This window comes from Ostrinia furnacalis, unplaced genomic scaffold (genome assembly GCF_004193835.3).
Source record: "Ostrinia furnacalis isolate ACB-3 unplaced genomic scaffold, ASM419383v2 OfSCF1552, whole genome shotgun sequence".
Classification (NCBI taxonomy): Eukaryota; Metazoa; Arthropoda; class Insecta; order Lepidoptera; family Crambidae; genus Ostrinia; species Ostrinia furnacalis.
The window spans coordinates 54,832-63,290 of record NW_021131791.1 but is presented as its reverse complement, the minus strand read 5'-3'; the positions used below and the strand labels follow the sequence as shown (position 1 = coordinate 63,290).

Genomic DNA, 8,459 nt, shown 5'->3' with positions numbered 1-8,459 from the left:
GAATACATTTTAAAATCATTCTAATATCTGCAACATGTCCAGGAAGTAATCAAATAAAGTTCTTTAATTTAATAATGGATTTTTAGGTTTTACGTTACAAAACAATACCTAATCGTATAAAATACAATATAAATTCTAAAATCATTACATTCGGCCATCCGTCACCGTGATGCCTCCTGGCATTCACGTCTAATAAATATAAAAATCATTACATTCGGCCTGTTCTTAACGTCTAATAAAGTTATTCTAAAATCATTAATATTAATTTCAAAACTTTACTTAATATTAATTTCGAATCATATAAAATATACAACTTTTGACAACTTGTAAATAAGTGCTATAATCATGTGCAAATTGTGTTAAGAAAGGGAAAAAGTGTTGTATTTACTGTACAGTAGAAAACTTAAAAACCTAGTCTAAGTAACTTAAGAACTATGCACACCCGGTTGGGTACAACAATCTATACATAATAACTTTTCTTAGATAATACCTATTATTACTTATATTAACTGGTATTGCCTACAGAGAGCATATTATGCCTACATAAAGAGCATACTGTTAATTATTTATTACTTTAGATACTTTCATCAGAATTATGATTTTTCCAAGGCCTCAACATGAATCTAAGCTCGAATTTTGTAGGCCGCATTTCACAAACGTAATAAGGTTTACCTTTTCTTTGGCAAAAATTGGAACACCAGCTATCCTAATGTAATGTTACCTAAAGTTTCTGTCACTTTACCGGGTCCAAAGAACTTTGACACAAGCTTTGTACTTTTTATTTTCAGTTCTATACACACAGTTCACAATACTTTTTAGAAAAATCATCTACGACAGTGTGTATTATTATTTATTATTATTCTATTGTGTTACCGTCTATCGTCTTCGCAGAGGAATCTAAATAATTCATTATAGTGTAAAAAACTGTATTTCAACTTTTTGTTTTAAACTTTCATTGTCACTATCCTTATTATTACTGACGGGACTATTATTACGGGACGGAAACTCAAAATTAAGGTACATGTAGCAGTCCTGTCAGAAATAACAATTATTTCAACTTGTTTTTTTTTTGTTTGATATTATCTTTAATATAAGCGCACTAACTTTTATGCTCTTTGAGCGGAACATAGTGATACTACCTACTGTAACATGTCACCATTTTACCTATAATTCATAATAAATAATTTTGTATTTTATTTGTATTTGAAACACTTTTTTAATAACCTTTCTGTACGCTTCCGACTACATAATTTTGATGAATATTACTACATTCTTGACCATCAGCAGGTTTTAAAATTTTCTAAATATTTCTGTATCCTCTATTTGAAGAGACAATAGCCAATTTTCCTTCCCTATGCTATAAAGCCCTATGACTAATTTGGTATTTCGACCCAGCGCACTATAGATCTGTAATCTAAATCGACATTTAATATCAAAAGAGTATTCCACCTGTCGGTAGCCGCTGTAGTGCTATTCGCTGAACTAAAGCTCTTCTTTTTTTGTGGTTTGGTTATGTCATTGTTCTAGCTATAAGAAATATTAGCTTGAAGTGTTATTTACTAGGAGACATGACTATTATGACTAACAACGACTTCATCTCCGCCATTGTGGATTCAAAAGACTTTGTAACATCCGGTACTCGGCCTCAGATTATTATGATCGCAATATTATATTCCTCGATCATAACAATCTCCTGATATATATTTTTTTATTTGAAACAAAAAGGGAACTGATTAAGGAGGGAATCGAACCCACGTAAAGATTTTGATCGAGAGGCGACGCTTATCGCCAGGCAATTTGAATTATTATCCCCGGTAAAACTAGAATAGTTCACCTGCATTTTCTATCGTACCGCTAGCAAGAACTTTCAAAACGTCTTCGTGGTTTTCAAAAATATTCTGTTTAAAATTAATTCTTCTGATCAGGACCTTAATAGAATGTTAGTTTAGGACTACTCTTCAAAATATATTTATATGCATAATGCAACTCATATTAAATGTCGCGTTAAGATCTGTGTTTCTTTATATTTCCTTAATTTTCTTCAAAACCATGAGAAATGGCAGTTCCGAGAAGTTACGACCATTTCTGTCAGTGGTCTGTATATTAATACATCATTGATTACTAACAATTCTATTACAACGTCAATACTATCAATATTCATGTTATATTAACTCTTTTTAAGGTAAGAATGATAACTGACCAAATATCTTACAAATGGAGTATTATCAAAATGCTTCGCCAAACTAAGTACCTACATCAGTATCGGTTTTGCGTAAAAGAGTGCTCTCATTACAAAAATATTAAGTACGCGTTTATGGATTTTCCATTTACCAAAACAGTCATTCTATTTGAAGTTGAGTTCAGGGATTACATTGTCAAAACTGTTATTAAAAGAATAACTACGTAACTACTAAACGTATAAAATAATTTCAAAATACTTCAATAAAGAGTATTTTCGAACCTAAGCTGCTAACCTGCTTGCTTCTTCAGTAGAGCTCGAAGATGAGCCCCTTGCATTTTTTTCTTGGAACTTCGCTCCATAGAAGACGGACGTGGTGACGCTTCCTTACTTGGATGACGAAGATAACTTCATACGCTTATCTCGCTTATTTCGTCGTCGGCTGACGGGCGTCCCCAGTGGTGTACCGGATTCATCTTCAGACGTCATTGTTCTCAACTGTGAAATAAAGTCCTCGACGGAATAAACTGTGTATGACAAGTATCAACTCAACATTTTCTGGGAATAAGAATAATAAGAATAAGATATTTATTTATAATATTCATTGCATGTCAAATTGTGAAATTGTCAATACAGATTATTAATTATAGTCAATTGCAGAATTGGGAGTTATGTTCAATGTTAATTTCATATTTAAAGCCCGTTTAATTTATCTCCTATCCAAAATTAAATATTAAAATCTAGTAATCGACAATTATTGTATGCTCTTTGAGCAAAGCACGGTAATTCCACTGTTACATGTAACCATTTTACGTATGCTTCACAAATAAAGATTTTATGTTTGTATTTTTTTTATGCAACTTTCATACACAATCCTGTGACGACTGGTTGGCTCGCTTGACATACCCGCAAAATCCTACCGGAAGTCAGCAAGTACAACCAGTGCGTCTCCTAAAGGGGCATACATAGCCCAATGCCAGGTGGCTCGCTTGACATGCCATGATGCCAGCAAGCACACCTAGTGTGTCTACTAAACAGACATACATAGCCCTTCAACGCCAGGTGGCTCGCTTGACATGCCAGCAAGCGCACCTAGTGAGTCTTATAACGGACATACTTAGCCCTTCAACGCCAGGTGGCTCGCTTGACTTGCCAGCAAGCACACCTAGCGAGTCTTCTAAACGGACATACTTAGCCCTTCAACGCCAGGTGGCTCGCTCGACTTGCCAGCAAGCACACCCAGTGTGTCTATCAAACGGACATACATAGCCCTTCACTGCCAGGTGGCTCGCTTGACATGCCAGCAAGCACACCTTGCGAGTCTTCTGGACATACTTAGCCCTTTAACGCAAGGTGGCTCGCCTGAAATGCCAGCAAGCACACCTAGTGTGTCTACTTCATGGCCTTTCAATACTAGGTGGGTAATATATATTTATATTGTAACTTCAATATCTATATTAATATCTATACTAAAAATAAATGCGAAAGTAACTCTGTCTACCAGTGTCTGTCTGTCTGTCTTTAAGGCTTAAACCACTAAATCGATTTTGATGAATTTTGGCATCGAGAATGCTTTAGTGCATTAAGTTCGCCTTATGTTCAAATTTTATTTTGGCATAAAAGTTTAAATAAATAAATAAATAAATAGAGATAGTTTGAGTCCCGGGAAAGGACGAAGGATCCCGGTTTTTAAAAACAGATACGCGCGTGATATATTTTTTTTGTGACACAATATTCCACGCGGTACACAAAGTTAGTTTTATCATAAAAAAAAGAAACTGGAAAGGCTAAAAGCTAGCTAGCTAAAAAAATAAAATAAATGAAAACAATTACCAACTATGATCACACCGCTAACGCTTCATAATTTAAAAATCAAGGACACACTTGGCCCATCGGCACACTTGGCCGCTAAAACTTCATATTAAAAATCAAGGACACACCAGGCCCATCGGCATACTTGGCCGCTACTTGTCGAGGATCATACATAGCTCCACAACAGCAAACAGCACACATGGCCATTACACTAGTTGTGGAACATAGATACATAGCTCAACTGTATCCTACATAGCGTTTACGAATTTTGTCTTTCCACCATACCTCGAGTGCTTATTGCAATAATAGCGTATAATAAAACTACACAAGTCTGTCGTCTGCATATAACTACAATAATTATGAACCTTATTTATCACTAGCACAAGCAGTCGTCGCATCGTAAAATCGAAGTTTTCTTTATTCGTATAGACTAATTAAATTTGTTTTTACAAATCGTCAAATGCTCTTAAGGAGCCTATACATGTCTTTTTTTTTTATAACAGTGCTTCGAGACAAACATTCGGTAAGTGTTGAGAAGAAGCGTATCAAGGGTCAACAGTATCAAGGAGTAACCTTGACCAAATGAATCGTATGATAAATTAATTATACTCGACTTACGAGAATGATGTTGGTAGTATTAAATTGGTCACATATTATTTCAGTAATTAGTGCTAGTATAACCTTGTCCTCAAGTATACAACAATATGAAGTTGTGTAACTTTGTATAAGTGATTGTAGGCGCATCTAGCCGTACGAGTGCTTTGTAGTCGCATTTTGATAAACTGAAGGGGCAACTAGCCAATTTACAATCGATATTATATTACGTTAAATTTTGCATAAATACTAAATTTATAAAGTTTTAGACTGCCTTAATTGGGCACTTTTAATTGGTACTATACGAACTAATCTAAAGGTACTTAGTCTTTGAATTATCTTCATCAGGACTTAGCACACTTAACTAGTCCTTAACGTTAATAAATACCGCCGACACACTAAGTCGGTCTGTATAGCCATAGAACTAACATACTTCCTTTGAATTATCTCCATCAGGACATAGCACACTTAACTAGTCCTGCACGTTTATAATCATCAGAGGATAGCCCCGTCATATACGAACATAATAATTTGAATACTAATGTGTTCCGTATTATGTCCGTTCCGCCAGAGAATAGCCCCGACCATATACGAGACGCAATACAGCACACAAGATTCGAACATGCACTTCAGTAGTTTTTAAAATATAGGTACACGCTTCATTATGTTAATATCGTCAAAGGGTAGACCCAATCATATACAAACATAATAATTTAAATACAAATGTGCTCCGTATTATGTCCGTTCCGCCGGAGAATAGCCCCGACCATATACGAGACGCAATACAGCACACAAGATTCGAGCGTAATACATATTATACAAATACAAAATTTTATTAAGAAACATGTTGCATTGTCATTACAAATTATGTACTTTAGTCGGTATTTTCAAACGGAAAAATTATCTACTTAAGTCAAATGAACGCGTCCTTTTATGTTAGTATTAACCGAGGGTAGACCCGATCAAATACGAACAAAATAATTAATTTGAATGCACGTGTGATCTGTATTATGACCGTTCCGCCGGGGAGTAGCCCCGACCATATACGGAACACAATACTACACAAATGAGTTCAAAAATACGCTTCAGACTTAGCTAGTAAAATCTATTATGATAATAATCTTTTGTACAGATGCAATTATTGTTCTTAATAAATATATGTATTTAAAAAAATGTTCTCAATAATTTAACATACCTTTGTCTGTGGGCTGAAGATGTGGATCACTCGCACTTCTGATATTTCGTAAAATATAAACTCGGGATACTTTACACCTTTTATTTGTTGATTCCAAAAATACATTTATTACAATTTACAACTAGGATTATATACGTAGGGATTTGAGGTCTTTACTGTGCCAATGCTACAACCCAATTAGCTCCTGTCCGGCGGCATGCCAGCGATCACGTCACTTCCCCTTCCATTCGTCAAAATCGATCAGCTCAAACGACTTATCGACGGCATGCCCCGGAAGTAGTCAAGTACAATATTTAATTAAAAATAATAGTTGATTTTTATTTCTACAATACTAAACTGTATACAATAAAAATTCTAGAATATTTACATTAAATAATAATCAAATATTAGATGTGGAATAATCGACTATAATACAGAATACATTTTAAAATCATTCTAATATCTGCAACATGTCCAGGAAGTAATCAAATAAAGTTCTTTAATTTAATAATGGATTTTTAGGTTTTACGTTACAAAACAATACCTAATCGTATAAAATACAATATAAATTCTAAAATCATTACAATAACTTTAAAATGGTAGAGTTAAACAAGAAATGAAACTATGTTAAATTCCAGTTCTAGCATTACTGGTTTACTGAAAAAACTAGAAGCTCTTTCGAAATAGCTTTTTTCAGAAGATTTGCAATTTATCCCAACCATGACTTCAAGAGAGATTTTAAACTTGAAAGATCTATTAGATTCCTAGAGGTGACCAATTGCTCAAAACCTCAGTAAACATGCTCCATCGACATCGATGCGACTTTCCATTCGTCGCGTGTTCAGAAGCTCGCGCTAGACTAGAGATTCCAAGAAGCAGCAGGTCTATCGATGTCGATACTGCTTTCCACCTGTCACTAACCGCGGGGGCCGGGCGGCAGGTGCCTCGCAGACGAAGCGGCGCGCCAGTCTCTCGCGGCCATCGCTCCGACCGCACGTCGCGGCGCAAATCAAACCGCTATATCGACACGTGCATCGCGCAACCCTATTTTGTTGTTCTAATTTTTAAAAGTGCAGTGGACTTGTTATTGCCGGAATACACTAACATTCACTGTAAGTATTCTTTTACTGTTTTAGGTTTGAGATGAAAAGTTTAACACAATAACGTGTTTCTATCATTCGCAACGGTGAAAATCGCCTCTTTTTGATGTTAACCGAAAAGTATGTTAGTGACACGGTGGATTCGACCCTCACGGTTCCCATAAAAATAGTTGCCGAAATAGTCTTGCTGAAGAAAGTTTTGTGCGAACCGTGTTTTTCCGTGCGATTTTCCGAGCAGTGAAAATGGGTTTTTAATGATCGGAATTTTCACATTAGCTCTCAATGGGTATTTTAAGTGTGCATAATTAGTGTGTATGAGAGAAAATGTGTGAGATAACAGCTACGATGTGGTTTTCATACAGGGCAAGGCGCTAAGAGCTGGCTCCATACAAAAGATATCAACGCGTTAGCGACTCATACAAGTGTCGCGTACCGTATCAAGCACGTTTTGTATGAGAGTTTAATGGAATGACTTTCATGACTTGCTGGTTCTACTGTTTCTTCTTCTCACCGGTGATACCTACTTGTATTTTGTTGTATGTCCAGTCCATTTAGCGTTGAAAATAATGAACTGCATTCCAATAGGACTCTAACAGCTGAAAGTTCTCAAATGAATTGTGGTGGATTCAATTGTAATTTTATATAGGAAGGCTCTATTTTATCTTCTTCGACGACGTTAATAAGATAGTACTTCGTAATTGCTTCATCCTGTCCAACATTCTTAGTAATTTTATGTTAAATCTAACAAATTATGTTATGTTATGCCAATTCTGTTATGTTGGTGGTCAAGTCTAGCAGAGTTTTCTAATCAGGCTGATGAGCGAGTAAGCAAACAGTTGATTGAACAATTAAATTCACTGCTAAGACCCGTTTACATCAATTAAAAAGTTTACGTTGAAAAAGTCTTTAATTATGTGGAAACCGAAAGCTTTCTGTATAAGTTCTAAATCTGGCTCAGTAGTTTGTTGAGGTCCTTATATTGTAGAGCGATGGACCTCTTTTCTCTAAAAACAAGGCTCAAAGATATTGGTGTAGGTAAGTAAAGACATTGGAGTCACTTACACCCGTATTCGCAAACGATGCTTGCTTAAGTGAAGCAGCAAATCGAACGCACAGCGTTGAATAGAGCTCTGTGATTCGTGTGTCACCCTGTGCGTCCACGCGCACTGTGAGACCTCATAGTAATATTTGTCATTACGGGCGTTAGTTCTTTAGATAAGGATGGTATATCAATCTTTCAGACGTTCAATTAAAGGAAAGGAACATCGTTTATTTTGATAACAACCACAATAAACTTTATCAGATGCCAAATACGTTAGTATGACTGTATGGACCGACGGCTTTTCATATTTACTGAAGTAGGCCATCATATTCTCAATTGATTCAACCTGAATCAGAAATAAAATTTCACCCGCCTTCATTTATTACGTTTTGTAATTATTTGTTAAAAAATATTTGTTAAATTAGTCTGCGGATTAAATTTATTGGATTAATTATACACGTTTCCGATCAGTAGCGGCTAGAAGTAAATTATTAGTCCAAATTAGTTTTCTCACCCAATTAAAACACATTCTTCCGTATTTTTGCTAGATCCCGATCA

At 35.4% G+C, this 8,459-nt stretch overlaps 2 long non-coding RNA genes across 2 annotated transcripts in view; one reads left to right on the top strand and one right to left on the bottom strand.

Moving 5' to 3' along the window:
- Nucleotides 1-2,394: 2,394 nt before the first annotated feature.
- LOC114353056 (uncharacterized) lies at nt 2,395-6,121 on the bottom strand. Its single transcript, XR_003655914.1, has 2 exons — nt 5,781-6,121; nt 2,395-2,677 (listed from the first exon to the last, which is right to left on the bottom strand). It is a non-coding gene; the product is annotated as an uncharacterized LOC114353056 (long non-coding RNA).
- Nucleotides 6,122-6,711: 590 nt separating this feature from the next.
- Nucleotides 6,712-8,459, top strand: part of LOC114353055 (uncharacterized) — a 39,962-nt gene continuing 38,214 nt past the window's right edge. The window contains exon 1 of the long non-coding RNA XR_003655913.1: nt 6,712-6,871. This is a non-coding gene — a long non-coding RNA (uncharacterized LOC114353055). The remainder of the gene's footprint in view (nt 6,872-8,459) is intronic.